Raw genomic sequence first — 17228 nt, 5'->3', positions numbered from 1 at the left:
AACCACTGAGCTACATCCCCAGCTCTTTTTTATATTTTATTTAGAGACAGGGTCTTCTGAGTTAATTAGCACCTCCCTAAGTTGCTGAGACTGGCTTTGAACTCACAATCCTCCTACCTCAGCCTCCTGAAGCACTGGGATTATAGGCATGCACCATCATGCCCAGCAGGTATATTTACTTTTAAGTTATACTTACAATACAGCAATATTCCAGGCATATAGCTCTGTGGTAGGGCAGTTGACTGCACAAAAAAACACTATTCCAGTTAAAGTCCCAACGAGTGTCAATGATCCAAGCCCTACATCTGAATGGAAACCCAAGTTTTCATAGTCCATGATAGGATGAAGCCAAGACACATGTGGAACTCCTTGGAGGTGATGAGAATTTTATGATTACAGAATCAAAAGTGATCATGACAAATGACCATCAGGCCACCCTGATTATCTTTTCACTCTAATACTAGTTTGGGAAGAGAAATACATGTTAAAAAATAAAATCAAACTATAATTAATAAAAAATTTTTATGTTCTAAGAAAAAAGGCTATGAATTTTCATTTCCTTATACCACGGTCAAAATTGGGGGAAAATCCCCTTGTGAATAACATCTTTAATATAAATTTCATTGACTATTAATGAGATTGAACATCTTCTCATATAATTATTGGCTCTACAATTTTTATTTTTGTTCATAGCATTGATCTAATTTTACTATCAGTTTTTTCTTTTAAAACTGTTATTTATATGTTCCAAATATACTCTTCATTTATTATGTAATTGTGAATATTTTTATATACTGACTATACATATATTTCCTTTGTGTATTATGTAAGCTACAAATATTTCATCTTTGTAACATATTTTTGTTACAAATATTATCATCTTTCTTTTGAAATTTTTTTTTGTAGTTTTGTTGTCAAATCTATTAGTCTTTTTTTCCTTCTAGTTGTATATGTCCTCTAAGGAATGTAATCTATATCCTAAATTTATAAAAATATTCCATATATTGTCATACATATTCTCCATGTTTTAATTCATCAAGAATTTATTTTTGGCAGGTTGGGGAGATAGCTCAGCTGGTAGAGTGCTTGCCTTGCAAGCACAAGGCCCTGAGCTCTATCCCCAGTACTGAAAAAAAAAAAAATTTATTTTTGTAGTGGTGTGAGGTAGGGATCTCTTTTTAATAAACAAAAATGCTGATTATCCAAATGCCATTTATTTAAAGGTTTTTGTTGTTGCTGTGTGTTTTTTGGCACTGGAGATTGAACCCAGGAACATCCTACCTCTGTGTTACATCCCCAACCCTTTTTCTAAACTTTTAAAATTTGAGCTAGGTCTTACCAAGTCTAGGCTGAGGCTGGCCTCAGACTTGCAATCCTCCTGCCTCAGCTTCTCAAATATCTGGGATTACAGGTATACCCACCGTACCCAGCTGAACAGTATGTTCTTCACACAACTGATTTAAAATTCCATCATTGCCATTTAGGGACCTATGTAACCTAACTGAGCATAGAAAAACTCAAGTTTTTTTATCTTACTTTTACTCTAAAGGAAAACTTCCGGCCATGGTTCTCAATTTGGAGTGAATTTTCATCCCAGGAAACGTTTGCCACTGTCTGGAGTCCTTTCCCAATTGTCACGTCTTAGGGCAGATTTAGTTTGACTGGCTTCCAGTGGGTAGAGGGCAGGAATGTTAGTAAACACACTACAATTCACAGGACAGGTCCTGCCTCTCATAATGACCCTGTCCAAAATGTCAGCAGTGTTGAGATTGAGAAGCCCTGCCTTGCAGTATTGTCTCCTCTTGTCCTTGATGTTTTTTCTTTTCTGGTTTCTGGGTACATTGTTTTTGCCTTTTGGTACTTCATGCTTAGTAACAGATATTTAATCTTCCTATGTATAACCTGTGGGAAAAATTCGAATGAAGACCTAAACTGATTTTCAGGATTGTGTGAGGGGGTAAGAGAACAGACAACGGAGTCAGTCTGCGGGGTGTGCATCTCCGCCGTGCACATTCTTGCTATGTGACTTGAACACATATGTGACCTCTCTGTGTTTCTGTTTAGCAGATAATAAGAATTTGAACTTTGCTGACTTGTTATGAAAGTGAACTGGGAATATACATAGGACTCTTAGGATCATTTTTGGCACAGACATGTAAACTTTAAATGGTAGTGGTATTAATCACAGTGTTGGTGTGTGTGTGAGTGAGTGTGTGCGTGTGTGTGTGTGCACGCGCGCTTGTAACACATTGTTATTATTGAGAGAAGGTGGACACTTGGAGTAATGGTTTGGAATGGCTATGACTGTCCCCATGTTCATACCAAAGGTGCAAATAGAGGTTCTTCTGAAGAGGCAGTTGGGGAAGCATATATGATGAAGCCATTAAGAATTACAAAGAACCCGATCAATACATGGGCTAAGGAACTGGGCAGACACTTCACAGAAGAAGATATACAGGTGATCAACAAATTTATGAAAAGTGCTCATAATCTCTAGTAAATAGAGAAATGCAAATTAAAACTACCCTAAGATTTCATCTAACTCCAAATAGAATGGCAATTATCAAGAACACAAGCAATAATAAGTGTGGGTGTGGATATGGGGAAAAAGGCACACTAGTACATTGCTGGTGGAGTTGCAAATTGGTGCAGTCACTCTGGAAAGTAGTATGGAGATTCCTCAAAAAATTTGGAATGGACCCACCATTTGACCCAGCTATCCCACACTCCTCAGTTTATTACCAAAGGACTTAAAATCAGCATACTACAGTGATGCAGCCACATCAATGTTCATAGGTGCTCAATTCACAATAACTAGATTGTGAAACCAACCGAGATACCCTTCAATTGATGAATGGATAAAGAAACTGTGGTGTATATACACAATGGAATATTACTCAGCCATAAATAAAAATAAAATTATGGCATTTGCTGGTAAATGGAGTTGGGGAATATCATGCTAAGTAAAATAGACCAATCCCAAAAAAACAAAGGCCAAATGTTTTTTCTGATAAGTGGATAACGATATATAATGAGGGGGGCGGTGGCCAGAAGAGAAGAATAAAGGAATTTTGGATGGTATAGAAGAAAATGGGGTGGGACAAGGAAAGATAGTGGAATGAAACAGATAGTATTAGCCTATGTATATGTATGATTACATGAAAGGTGTAAATCTACATTGTGTACAACTATAGGAATGAAAAGTTGTACCCCATATGTGTACAATGAATCAAAATACAGTCTGTAAAAATAAAAATTTAAATAAAAAATAAAATAAAATAAAAGAACTACTACAAAGGTCAGACCTCTCTGTAAGGATGTAGGGGAACAGGGGCACCTTAGAGTTAATTTGAAGACACAGGGCTTTGGAGTCTCTTTATTGGTTTGGTACTATTGGACCCAAGTTTTGCCAATGGTGAGGGAGCCAAGATTTGCTTCTTAAATCAATCTACTGAACAACAGCCTTATTTTGAGAGTTAGACTTTCCTTCTGAAAATGTAGCTGTGCTGATATAAGTGCTTCTTCATATTCACTCTTCTCGGATAAGGATTTCCTTTCAAGGATTTCCTTGAGGGAGATCAGAAACTCATTGCATGGGGCACAAAGGCGGGAGCTAAAGGCCAGCAGATGAAGATTTCTTTTTGTAAAAAATTCAATGAAGTTGTCAGTGAAGCATACACCCTTGGTGAAAAATTCAAGATGGAAAGATTTTTGAAGTGACTTTGCCTATCAAATAATATTCCTGTTTATTCATAATAATTCAGACTTCGAGTCCAAATTGCCTTTTTTAAAAGATAGGTAAAGATTTAACCTACACCTCCCTCTCTTCCCTATCCTTCCAAATAATGACATCATAATTACTGTCAAGGGAGGTGCATTGTGATCAGATTTCCTCTGTTGGTTGTTCCTTGGCTTAATGATCAGCTATACATTTTTCTCTTGCCCAATTTCCTTCCGTGTCCTTAGTTTTGTCCAGATTCTTTGCCATTTTATCCGTCTTATGATCTTCCTGCTATAGCTTAGGTGTAATGGAACAGTCACCTTATCTCTTCTAGACCTAAGTTGGCTCCATTACTTCCCAGATCCCATAGTTTCTTTTATTAGCATCCACCTCTTTTCGTTGTGCATCATTTTCTAGTATCTTGCTAAGAAAAGGAATGTTAGAGGTGAACTTTTTATCTCCCCATATTTCTGAAATGACCTCAATTTCACCGGGAAGACATTTCCCCTAAAATGCTGAAGGTCCTGGTTCTTTGTCCTGATGCCTCCTGTATTGCTGATGAGGAATCTGGCGTCTCTCTCTTGTTCTTCTCTCTGGAAGATTTTTTTCTCCCTGAAGATCTTAAACTTTATAATGATATGCCTTGATGTAGGCCTGGGTTCCCAAGGGTGTTTAGAAGGATTCAAGTTCTTTCCTTTCTATGATATTCCATTTGATAACCTACTTCTCTGCATTTTCTTTGTTTTGATTCTGGAATTTTTCAGAGGTTGATCATCTACTAAGTTCATATAAATAGGTTCTACTTTGGGGGAAACATTTCTTTAATTCTTTTTCTAATCATTCTATTGGATATTTAACTTATTTCATTTTTTTTATTGTAAACAAATGAGATACATGTTGTTTCTCTGTTTGTACATGGAGTAAAGGCACACTATTTGTGTAATCATAAATTTACATAGGGTAATGTTGTTTGATTCATTCTGTTATTTTTTCTCTCCCCCCCCACCCCTCCCACCCCTCCCACCCCTCTTTTCCCTCTATGCACTCCTTCCTTCCTCCATTCTTGCCCCCCTCCTTAACCCTAACCCTAACCCTAAACCTAACCCTAACACTAACCCCTCCCACCCCCCATTATGTGTCATCATCCCCTTATCAGCAAGATCATTTGTCCTTTGTTTTTTTGAGATTGGCTTATCTCACTTAGCCTGATAGTCTCCAATTTCATCCATTTGCCTGCAAATGCCATAATTTTATCATTCTTCATGGCGGAGTAATATTCCATTGTATATATATACCACAGTTTCTTTATCCATTCATCAATTGAAGGACATCTAGGTTGGTTCCACAATCTGGCTATTGTGAACTGAGCAGCTATGAACATTGATGTGGCTGTATCTCTGTAGTATGCTGATTTTAAGTCCTTTGGGTATAGGCCTAGGAGTGGGATAGCTGGATCAAATGGTGTTTCCATTCCAAGCTTTCTGAGGAATCTCCATACTGCTTTCCAGAGTGGCTGCACTAATTTGCAGCCTCACCAGCAATGTATGAGTGTATCTTTTTCCCCACATCCTCACCAACAAATATTGTTGCTTGTATTCTTGATAATCACCATTCTAACTGGGGTGAGATGGAATCTTAGTGTAGTTTTGATTTGCATTTCTCTTATTACTAGAGATGTTGAACTTTTTTTATATCTGTTGATTGCTTGTAGATCTTCTTCTGTGAAGTCTCTGTTCATTTCCTTAGCCCATTTGTTGATTGGATTATTTGTATTCTGGTGTAGAGTTTTTTGAGTTCTTTATATATTCTGGAAATTAGTGCTCTATCTGAAGTATAAGTGGCAAAGATTTTCTCCCATGTTGTAGGCTCTCTCTTCACATTACTGATAGTTTCCTTTGCTGAGAGAAAACTTTTTAGTTTGAATCTATCCCAGTTGTTGATTCTTGCTTCTATTCAACATCGTCCTTAAAACTCTAGCCAGAGCAATTAGACAAACCAAAGAAATTAAAGGGATACAAATAGGGAAAGAAGAACTCAAACTATCCCTGTTTGCTGATGACATGATTATATATTTAGAGGAACCCAGAAATTCCACCAGAAAACTTTTAGAACTCATAAGTGAATTCAGTAAATTAGCAGGTTACAAGATCAATGCTCATAAATACAATGCCTTTTTATACATAAGTGATGAATCTTCAGAAGAGAAGTTAGGAAAACTACCCCATTCACAATAGCATCAAAAAAAAAAATAAAATACTTGGGAATCAATCTCACAAAAGAGGTGAAAGACTTCTACAATGAGAACTACAGAACACTAAAGAAAGAAATTAAAGAAAATCTTAGAAGATGGAAAGATCTCCCATGTTCTTGGATAGGCAGAATTAATATTGTCAAAATGGCCATACTACCAAAAGTGCTATACAGATTCAATGCAAATCCAATTAAAATCCCAATGATGTACCTTACAGAAATAGAGCAAGCAATCATGAAATTCATCTGAAAGAATAAGAAACCCAGAATAGCTAAAGCAATCCTTAGCAGAAAGAGCGAAGCAGGTGGTATCACAATACCAGACCTTCAACTATACTACAAAGCAATAGTAACAAAAACAGCAATGTACTGGCACCAAAATAGATAGGTAGATCAATGGTACAGAATAGAGGACACGGACACAAACCCAAATAAATACAATTTTCTCATACTAGACAAAGGGGCCAAAAATATGCAATGGAGAAAAGAGAGCCTCTTCAACAAATGGTGCTGGGAAAACTGGAAATCCATATGCAACAGAATGAAACTAAACCCCTATCTCTCACCCTGCACAAAAATCAACTCAAAATGGATCAAGGACCTCGGAATCAGACCAGAGACCCTTCATCTTATAGAAGAAAAAGTAGGTCCAAACCTTCAACTTGTTGGCGTAGGATCAGACTTCCTTAACAGGACTCCCATAGCACAAGAAATAAAAACTTATTTCATTTTATCCCCATGATTTATTTATTCTCAAATTGGTCCTTTTCATATCATTTTAGTCTTCTGCAGATGCCATAAATGATCATGTCTCTGAATTAGGCTTCTTTTAGGATCATTTCTCTTCATTCTTTTATAGTCTCTTTCTGTTCCCTTCATTCTGTTTCCTCAGCTGCCCCCCTCCCCGTGCCTTTTGCACTCCTTTTATTTATTTTTTAAATTTTATTTGTTCTAATTAATTGTACATGACAGTAGAATGCATTTATACATTTTGATCAATCATACATAATGGAATCATAGTGCAATCTCTCATTTTTCTGATTGTACATATTGCAGAACCACATCAGTCATGCAGTCATGTATATACATGAGGTAATAATGTCTGTTTTAATTTTGGTTTTGGTACTGGGAATCGAATCCAGGTTGCTTCACCACTAAGCCACACCTCAGCCCTTAGAACTGTATATTTTTTTTAAGAAGAAAAAAATCATTTTCACATTTTCTTCCTTCTTAGAGCACTATTGATACATACAAAGGACATTTCTGGTTACACAATACACTGAGTTTCCAGAACAAAATGAATGTGGTTTTTGTAAACCAATTTCAACTAATGACATACTGACCACGCAAGTCCTTCTTTCAGAAGAGCTTCTTTTTGGGCTTCTTTCCCAGTGAGCTGCGTTGGCTACTGCAGTCGTACAAAGGCAGGCCCTCTCGGCACACAGAGTGGCCAAGTAAGGATCTGACTTGACGGGAGTGAGTCATTATGCTTCCAGAAGTTATGGTCAGCATTTGGTGCTTCAGTGGCAGCAAACTTCTTTTCGTTTGCCTCGTATCTCTTCAGTTACTGCTGCAGTTTCTGGCTCATGTCATCCTCACAATCGATTCCAAGATCACGGGCTCCCGCATCTGCAAGGACGCCTCTGATTTCCTGGTTAGAGTTCCCCCTTCACCGGCATCTCCATCAGAGCTCTAACAGGACGGGAGGGATTGCATCCCTCATGCCCTCCCCTGTCTCCTCAGGGACATGCAGCACCTTAGGCACAGGAGAAAGAGATTTCTGTTCCCAGTCCACAGGGCTTTGCACACCCTGCAGTGGTCCATGACCCAGGAGACGATGCAGCGGGGGTGAGGGTGCCCAGACGCTGAGCCAGGGTCTTGTAACTCACCAGAGATGCTCCGGGCTGGAGCCTGGCTTAACCTCGCCCTGCATCCCTTGCATTCGCTGGATCAGGCTGCTGGGAATCCAGATCCTGGCCACTCTGAACTGCACGGGGAGTGGGGACACCATCCCCAGAATGAGAGTCATCAGCGGCTCAGTCCGGTTCTGGATGACTGGACTGTCAGCAGGGACTAGAGAACAGGGAGCTAGAAGGCAGGGCTGGGAGGAGGAGTGGGGGCCAGGATGGAGGAGTAGTAGGAAAGGGGAGGCAGACGAACAGGGTGGCGAGGGGTGGGTCCAGAAGGAACAGAGGAGGAGCTGGGCATGGAGAGCTTTAAGGTGGGGAAGTAGGAGCGGGCACTGCTAGTGAGAGGAGGGAACCAGGTAGAGCAGAAGACAGAGAGGGGAGCGTTGCCCTGGAGAGTGGACTTAGGGCCGAAAGACGGAGTGGACAGGGGAGGAAGGCGGGCTGGAGGACGAGAGGGTGAGTGGACGGAAGGACCAGGAGGCTGGGGTCCAGACGGGGAAATGTGGGATAGCTTCCTTGTCATCCCCTCAGACTCTCCTAGCTCCTCAGCTCGCCCCAGTCAGTCCAGGTGATCAACTGAGCTTGTGCTGAGCCTCCCAGCAGTTATGTCACACAGGAGGGTCCTTATAACCCAGGACTGCACGCCATTGTGATGCTGCCCACCCCACCCTGTGTCCAGTGAGCGGTCTCACCAGAGGCCATGGTCCCTGTGCCTGGGTCTAAGAGTGAGCAAGGGAAACAGCGAAGGGAAGAAATGGGCTGTGACATTAGACCCCATTCTTGTGATAATGTGCAGTTTTGTGCCTTAATGTGCAAATATCAGTGAAAGTGTGGGACGGAGCTAAGAGCTTGGGGCTGGCAGACAGCCCTGAAGCAGGACCTGGGAAAGTGGAAGAAGTCAGTGGCCCATAACTTGCCACATTTCCAAAGTTCTTCACGTCATTTCATATCACTGCACGAACAAGAGGTTATCAGAGAAGGGATTTTATGTCAGCTTCCTTTCTATTCGAGCAGACTGCTCCTTCTCTCACTTTATTTTAAGGTGCAGTGTGTCGTGTAGGTCCTACCTGCTCTTTCCAGTACATTCCAACCATTCTTCTCTCTTCCTATTAGAAATCTCTCGCCTTTGAGAAGTCTCTGTACCCACACCATGTCTCTGGCCCACTCACCTCCCTATCTCCTGAATATTCTCCTGGGTTTTTCAATGGTTGTGTATTTTCATTCTTCGCAGGATGGGATACTTTTGTATCTGCCTTTTCAACTCTACCATACTTGACCCAATCAATAACTTGGCATATGGTAGGAACTCAACAAACATGTGTTTAATGAATGCCTTTATGGACATTTTTTTTTGCCCTAATAAAAATTTCATAACTTTTTAAAGTTTCTTTTTAAATTTTTTGTTCTTTTTAGATATACATGACAGTAGGATGTATTTTGACATATTATACATACGTGAAGTATAACTTATTCTAATTATGACCCTATTCTTGTGGTTGAACACGATGTGGAATTACACTGTATTCATATATGAACATAGAAAATTTATGTCCAATTCATTCTTCTGTCTTCCCTATTCCCATCCCCCCTTCCCTTCTTTCCCCTTTGTCTAATCCAATGAAGTTCTATTCCCCACCCCCCATTGTGTGTTAGTATCTGCATATCAGAGAGAACATTTGACCTTTGGTTTTTAGGGACTGGCTTATTTCACTTAGTGTGATAGTCTCCAGTTCCACCCATTTACCAGCAAATGGCATAATTTCATTCTTCTTTATGACTAATAGTCCATTGTGTATATGTACATTTTCTTTATCCATTCACCTGTTGAAGGGCACCTAGGTTGGTGAATTGAGCTTCTATAAACATTGATGTGGCCATGTCATTGTAGTATGCTGACTTTAAGTCCTTTGGTTATGTACTGAGGAGTGGGATAGCTGGGTCAAATGGTTATAATCCAGATCTCTTAACTCCAGAGCCCATATTCTCAACCATGAGGTTATGATTCCTAGTAGGACAAGTTTCCTCAGTTTTTTCTTTAAAAAATCCTCTGCTATTCATATGCAATCACTTTCCATATGAACCTCATTGATAATGTTAATTATTTAGGTTTATTTAGGAACATGAATGTCTGTATAATAATGGATTTTACCATCTAAAAATAAGTGATGTTTCCATTTATTGAGATTGTCCTTTATATCTCACAGATTTATTTCCTTTTTATATATTTTTAAATTTTTTCTTACTAGTTATACCTGACAGTAGAATGTATTTTTGTATTTTGACATATTATACCTATATGGAGTATAACTTCTCATTCTTCTGGTTGTACATGATGTAGAATTAAGTTTATGCTCTATTTCAATCTTCAGGTGAGTTGATGATTTTTCAGAGTCTGGATTTTGTTAATCATTTTCTCTGTTGTGTTTCCTTTAAACATGAACTGGTTATTAATCTAGAGACTTTGTCAGAGTTGGTTCTAATTATGAGTGGCATTGTTTAATTTTGTGGTAGACTCAGAAGTCTAGTGGTCTCACTCTTAGAGGTGCTATTATAGGAGAAGAGATTTCTCTAGAGGAGGGACCCTGTGAATTTCTGGAGGGAAGGGAGAACTCCACTCAGGACTAGCAAAGTCCTTGGCTTCCATGACAGGGAAGAATTTCAGCAAGCAACAGTCAGAGGCCTAACAGATTCATTAGGAAACAGAAACACACTCCAAGGAGAATGTGGGCCATCTCAAGAGAAGATGCACTTTCGGAGTTTCCAACTCTTTTTTTTTTTAAAGGAAACTTGGCAAGCAGCGGGTGTGAGAAGGTATGCAAGCATGATATCAGCCTAGTGATCACAGGACAGTTTGTGGTTGTCTGACCCCATTTTCAGGATCGTTGGCCTAATGTGGTTTTAATTATCTGATCAGTAGATAATGCTGGAAAGTCCCCCTAAATGATAGGTTTTTCAAAATATCTTCTTTCTCTTTGCTTAATCTAGTTATTGGTGGGATAATTAACAGTGCACAGATAATTATCATAAGTAGGTGAGTTTGTAATTAACTTTAAGATTTACAGATTTTCCAGGCCTAGGAGAAAGACTGGCTTAGGGAGTGATTGACAGGCCTAGAAAAGTATCCAAAACTTCTGAATTAAAATCAGATTCCTTTGCCCTTCCCGTATGCCTCCTTTCTACCTATTTCTTTTCTTCCTTCTATCCTTCCTCAGTGTGGGTCCAGGCGGTTTTCAGGGAGAGGTGGGAGTAGGAATCTCAGCACACCCTCTGTGGCACTCACACCTGGCCTCCTTAGCAGTACCGGATCAGACAAAGTGAGCAGGTGACCAACATAGAGGACCTGCCTATGTGTGGTGGTGGCAAACTTGTGTGTTCCTCTGTTGCTACTGTGGGCGTGCATGCCCAGGAGCAAGACCTCAGGTCCCCCTAGCTGGGGATGGGGCAATGGCCTGTGCTTCCTCCATTACTTCCCCTACCATTCTTTCCATTTTATGCCTGTGGGATCGAGCCAGGAGCCAGTCATGACTGGAACAGAAAAATTCCTCTCCACCAAGGTGTTTGCAGGAGGGAGTGAGAACAGGACTAAGCCAACAGAAGCCAATTTCTCTCTCTGGAGCTTCTTAGGCTGTGCACCCCAGAGGGTCAGGCAACAGCTGGAGCCAGGGCAGAAGTCGCTCAAGATCGTCCCTGCACACCCCTGTGGGTGGGGAGTAGTGGAACCGCAGAGTTCTTTCCCTGCCTTGTTAGCCATGTGGGTCCTGGGAGACAGGTGGCAGGAGCCCCATGGACACCTGTGGCCCAGTCCTGGCATCGTGTGCAGCCCCACAACTGGCCACACCCCCGTCTTGGATGGCAGTCTCCCCAATGCCCTGGTTTTTGAGGGCAGTGCCCTCCATCCCTATGTGGCAACACCTGTCCTGTACCGTGTAGGGCTCTTGGTGGGTTTGTGTCTCTCTATCGAGGCGAGTTTGGTTCATAAGCAGTTCCTGGCTGAGCCCGTGCAGGGGAATGTCTGTGAGGCCCAGAGAGGGGAATACACGCAGGGTGCTGACCCCTACCGCAGTCTAAATTCAGATAAATTCCCGTCTCATGATGGCACCTGGCTACAGTACCCTGAGGGTTCTCTGAGAGACAAGTGAATTACTTTTCCTAAGGTCAGGAATTCCTTTCCAACACTTAAGATTTCAGGTTTCTTCCTATTTAGGCGGTAAGCCTGTGCATGTTGAGAAACTTTCCAATAACTAGGACTGACCGTATCTTTGCTAACAGTTTGCCAGGTCTCTTTCACCTTCACGCTGCATAAGGGATACCTGCTATGGAGCCGGATTGACAAATGCTGGGATATTTTATTCCTTTGGCTATGTTGTTATCCCAGGTCTCCAGCTGTTTCTCTGTTAAATCCCAGTGTTCTCCTACGGTCTCACACCTCAATACGTGGCTACACACCTGTTGCTTTGGGTCTTCTTTGTGGATAGCAGGTGAGCGCTAGGTGCCCCTATTCAGCCATCTTTCTATCTCCCAGTGGGCGATTCACAAAGCAGAGCCTATGGAGCAGCCTCTGGAGGCATGAGCTAGTTAGCATGAGGCATAGCACACAAGGGGGGCTCTGGAAATGACCGTGATTACCCTTGCTGTTGCCATCATAACTGTTACTGTTGGAGATTCGGGAAGTCACGGAAGGCTGGCCACAGGAACCAGCACACTGCAGTGGAGCCCTTTGTGCCTGGATACCAGCAATGCTGTGATTGGCTTTGCTGAGAAGGATCCCAAGTTCCCACTTGAGACTTCCACGTTTCTCTCAGGTGCCCTTGTTGAAGACTTTCCAGGGAGAGGGAGATGCTAAATTCTACAGAATCTAGGACAACCTGATATAAGGATTCCCAGGATTTCTCAGCACAAGATGGGTCACCTGCTGAGTTCAATTCAGCCATTTCTAGCCACTCTACCTCTGGCTTATCTCTCAAAAGTGCTCTTCTTCTCCAACCTCTAGTAAAACTGCTCTTTTTCATCTCATGTTTGGACTATTAAAACAGTCTGTTAACTCTCCTCTTCTATCCTGGACATGTCTCGGGATGACCTTTGCAAAAAAATAGAATGGGTCACTTTTTGGAGTAAATTTGGCCATAGGTATTGAGAAAATAAAATTGTTCTCCTTCTAAGAATCTATCTGGAAAAAAATTCAATATTCAGCTAATGATTCATGCACAGAGATGATCATGATACCATGGCTTAAAACAGAAAAAACAAATAGGAGGAATATGCTTGGTCACCTACTCCAGGCGGTCATTTTCAAGGGACATGCACGACCAGGGAAATGCTCTCGACATTCAGCAGAGACAAAAGCAAAGCAGTACGTCACACTGAGGGGCGAAGAAGCTGGGGGTCTAAGGAGAGGGCCCTGGTAAACACCTCGGGCTTCCAGTTTGAGGGTGCACAGGACTGTGAATAAGAGTGAACCTGAAATATACCAATAATTGAAATTATTAATCATTACTGATTTTATTTTTATGGATTAATATTAGTTATACATAACATTAGGATTCATTTTGACATAATTATAAATGCATGGAATAGAATTTACTCCAAATTGAGTCCTCAGTTCTTATCCTTCCCCTCTCCCTCCCCCTTCCCCTTTCCTCTACTCTACTGAACTTTCTGCTATTTTTTTTTTTTATTGTAAACAAATGGGATACATGTTGTTTCTCTGTCTGTACATGGCGTAAAGGCATACCATTTGTGTAATCATAAATTTACATAGGGTAATGTTGTTTGATTCATTCTGCCATTTTTCCCTTCCCCCCCACCCCTCTCACCCCTCCCCTCCATCTATACAGTCCTCCCTTCCTCCAATCCTGCCCCCCTCCCTAAACCCAACTCCAACCCCAACACTAACCCTTCCCACCCCCCATTATGTGTCATCATCCACTTATTAGCGATATCATTCTTCCTTTGGTTTTTTGAGATTGGCTTATCTCACTTAGCATGATATTCTCCAGTTTCATCCATTTGCCTGCAAATGCCATAATTTTATCATTCTTTATGGCTGAGTAATATTCCATTGTATATATATACCACAGTTTCTTTATCCATTCATCAATTGAAGGACATCTAGGTTGGTTCCACAATCTGGCTATTGTGAACTGAGCAGCTACAAACATTGATGTGGCTGTATCTCTGTAATATGCTGATTTTAAGTCCTTTGGGTATAGGCCAAGGAGTGGGATAGCTGGATCAAATGGTGTTTCCATTCCAAGTTTTCTAAGGAATCTCCACACTGCTTTCCAGAGTGGCTGCACTAATTTGCAGCCCCACCAGCAATGTAAGAGTGTACCTTTCTCCCCACATCCTCGCCAACACCTGTTGTTGCTTGTATTCTTGATAATTGCCATTCTAATTGGGGTGAGATGGAATCTTAGGGTGGTTTTGATTTGCATTTCTCTTATTACTAGAGATGTTGAACATTTTTCCATATGTTTGCTGATTGCTTGTATATCTTCTTCTGTGAAGTGTCTATTCATTTCCTTAGCCCATTTGTCAGTTGGACTATTTACATTCTTGGTGTAGAGTTTTTTGAGTTCTTTATAGATTCTGGAGATTAGCGCTCTATCTGAAGTATGGTTGGCAAAGATTTTCTCCCACTCTGTAGGCTCTTTCTTCGCATTGCTGATAGTTTCCTTTGCTGAGAGAAAGCTTTTTAGTTTGAATCTATCCCAGTTATTAATTCTTGCTTTTATTTCTTGTGCTATGGGAGTCCTGTTGAGGAAGTCTGGTCCTAAGCCGACATGTTGAAGCTCTGGACCTACTTTTTCTTCGATAAGATGCAAGGTCTCTGGTCTGATTCCGAGATCCTTAATACATTTTGAGTTTAGTTTCGTGCATGGTGAGAGATATGGGTTTAGTTTCATTCTGTTGCATATGGATTTCCAATTCTCCCAGCACCATTTGTTGAAGAGGCTATCTTTTCTCCATTGCATATTTTTGGCCCCTTTGTCTACTATGAGAAAATTGTATTTATTTGGGTTTGTGTCCATGTCCTCTATTCTGTACCATTGATCCACCTTTCTATTTTGGTACAAATACCATGCCGTTTTTGTTACTATTGCTTTGTAGTAGAGTTGAAGATCTGGTATTGCGATACTCCCTGCTTCACTCTTTCTGCCAAGGATTGCTTTAGCTATTCTGGGTTTTTTATTCTTCCAGATGAATTTCATAATTGCTTGCTCTATTTCTGTAAGGTACATCATTGGGATTTTAATTGGAATTGCATTGAATCTGTATAGCACTTTTGGTAGTATGGCCATTTTGACAATATTAATTCTGCCTATCCAAGAACATGGGAGATCTTTCCATCTTCTAAGGTTTTCTTGAATTTCTTTCTTTAGTGTTCTGTAGTTCTCATTGTAGAGGTCTTTCACCTCTTTTGTGAGATTGATTCCCAAATACTTTATTTTTTTCGAAGCTATTGTGAATGGGGTAGTTTTCCTAATTTCTCTTTCTGAAGATTCATCGCTTATGTATAAAAATGCCTTAGATTTATGTGCATTGATCTTATATCCCGCTACTTTACTGAATTCACTTATGAGATCTAAAAGTTTTCTGGTGGAATTTCCTGGTTCCTCTAAGTATACAATCATATCATCAGCAAATAGGGATAGTTTGAGTTCTTCTTTTCCTATTCGTATCCCTTTAATTTCTTTGGTCTGTCTAATTGCTCTGGCTAGAGTTTCAAGGACGATATTGAATAGAAGTGGTGAAAGAGGGCATCCCTGCCTTGTTCCAGTTTTTAGAGGGAATGCTTTCAGTTTTTCACCATTTAGAATGATATTAGCCATGGGTTTAGCGTAGATGGCCTTTACAATGTTAAGGAATGTTCCCACTATCCCTATTTTTTCTAGTGTTTTGAGCATGAAGGGGTGCTGTATTTTATCAAATGCTTTTTCTGCATCTATCGAAATAATCATGTGATTCTTGACTTTAAGTCTATTGATATGGTGAATGACATTTATTGATTTCCTGATGTTGAACCAACCTTGCATCCCTGGGATGAAACCCACTTGATCATGGTGCACTATCTTTTTAATATGTTTTTGTATGCGATTTGCTAAAATTTTGTCGAGAATTTTTGCGTCGATGTTCATTAAGGATATTGGTCTGAAATTTTCTTTCCTCGATGTGTCTCTGTCTGGCTTAGGAATCAGGGTAATATTAGCTTCATAGAATGAGTTTGGGAGAGTTCCCTCCTCTTCTATTTTATGGAATACTTTGAGAAGTATTAGAATGAGCTCTTCTTTAAAAGTTTTGTAGAACTCGGCTGAGAACCCATCTGGTCCTGGACTTTTCTTTGTTGGAAGGCTTTTGATGACTTCTTCTATTTCATTACTTGAAATTGGTCTATTTAAATTGTGTATGTCCTCCTTGTTCAGTTTAGGCAATTCATGTGTCTCTAGAAACCTGTTGATGTCTTCGAAATTTTCTATTTTGTTGGAGTATAGATTTTCAAAATAGCTTCTAATTATGTTTTGTATTTCAGTCGTGTCTGTTGTGATATTTCCTTGTTCATTCCGAATTTTAGTGATTTGGGTTTTCTCTCGTCTTCTCTTTGTTAGTGTGGCTAAAGGTTTATCAATTTTGTTTATTTTTTCGAAGAACCCACTATTTATTTTGTCAATTTTTTGTATTGTTTCTTTCGTTTCAATTTCGTTGATTTCAGCTCTCAGTTTAACTATTTCCTGTCTTCTACTACTTTTGGTGTTGGTCTGTTCTTCTTTTTCTAGGGCTTTGAGCTGTAGTGTTAGGTCATTTATTTTTTCAGTTTTACTTCTTTTATTAAATGCGCTCCATGAAATAAATCTTCCTCTAAGTACTGCTTTCATAGTGTCCCAGAGATTTTGATATGTTGTTTCTTTGTTCTCGTTTACCTCTAAGAATTTTTTAATTTCCTTCCTAATATCTTCTGTTATCCATTCATCATATAGTAGCATATTGTTTAATCTCCAGGTGTTGGAGTAGTTTCTGTTTTTTACTCTTTCATTAATTTGTAACTTCAATCCATTATGATCTGATAGAATACAAGGTAGTGTCTCTATCTTCTTGTATTTGCTGACATTAGCTTTGTGGCATAATATATGGTCTATTTTAGAGAAGGATCCATGTGCTGCTGAGAAGAAAGTGTATTCGCTGTTGTTTGGATGGTATATTCTATAAATGTCTGTTAAGTCTAAATTATTGATTGTGTTATTGAGATCTATGGTTTCTTTGTTCAATTTTTGTTTGGAAGATCTGTCCAATGGTGAAAGAGACGTGTTAAAATCACCTAGTATTATTGTGTTATGGTCTATTTGGTTTCT

The sequence above is a fragment of the Sciurus carolinensis genome, chromosome 1, assembly GCF_902686445.1.
Source record: "Sciurus carolinensis chromosome 1, mSciCar1.2, whole genome shotgun sequence".
Classification (NCBI taxonomy): Eukaryota; Metazoa; Chordata; class Mammalia; order Rodentia; family Sciuridae; genus Sciurus; species Sciurus carolinensis.
The sequence above is the reverse complement of the archived record's forward strand: the minus strand, read 5'-3'. Positions refer to the sequence as shown.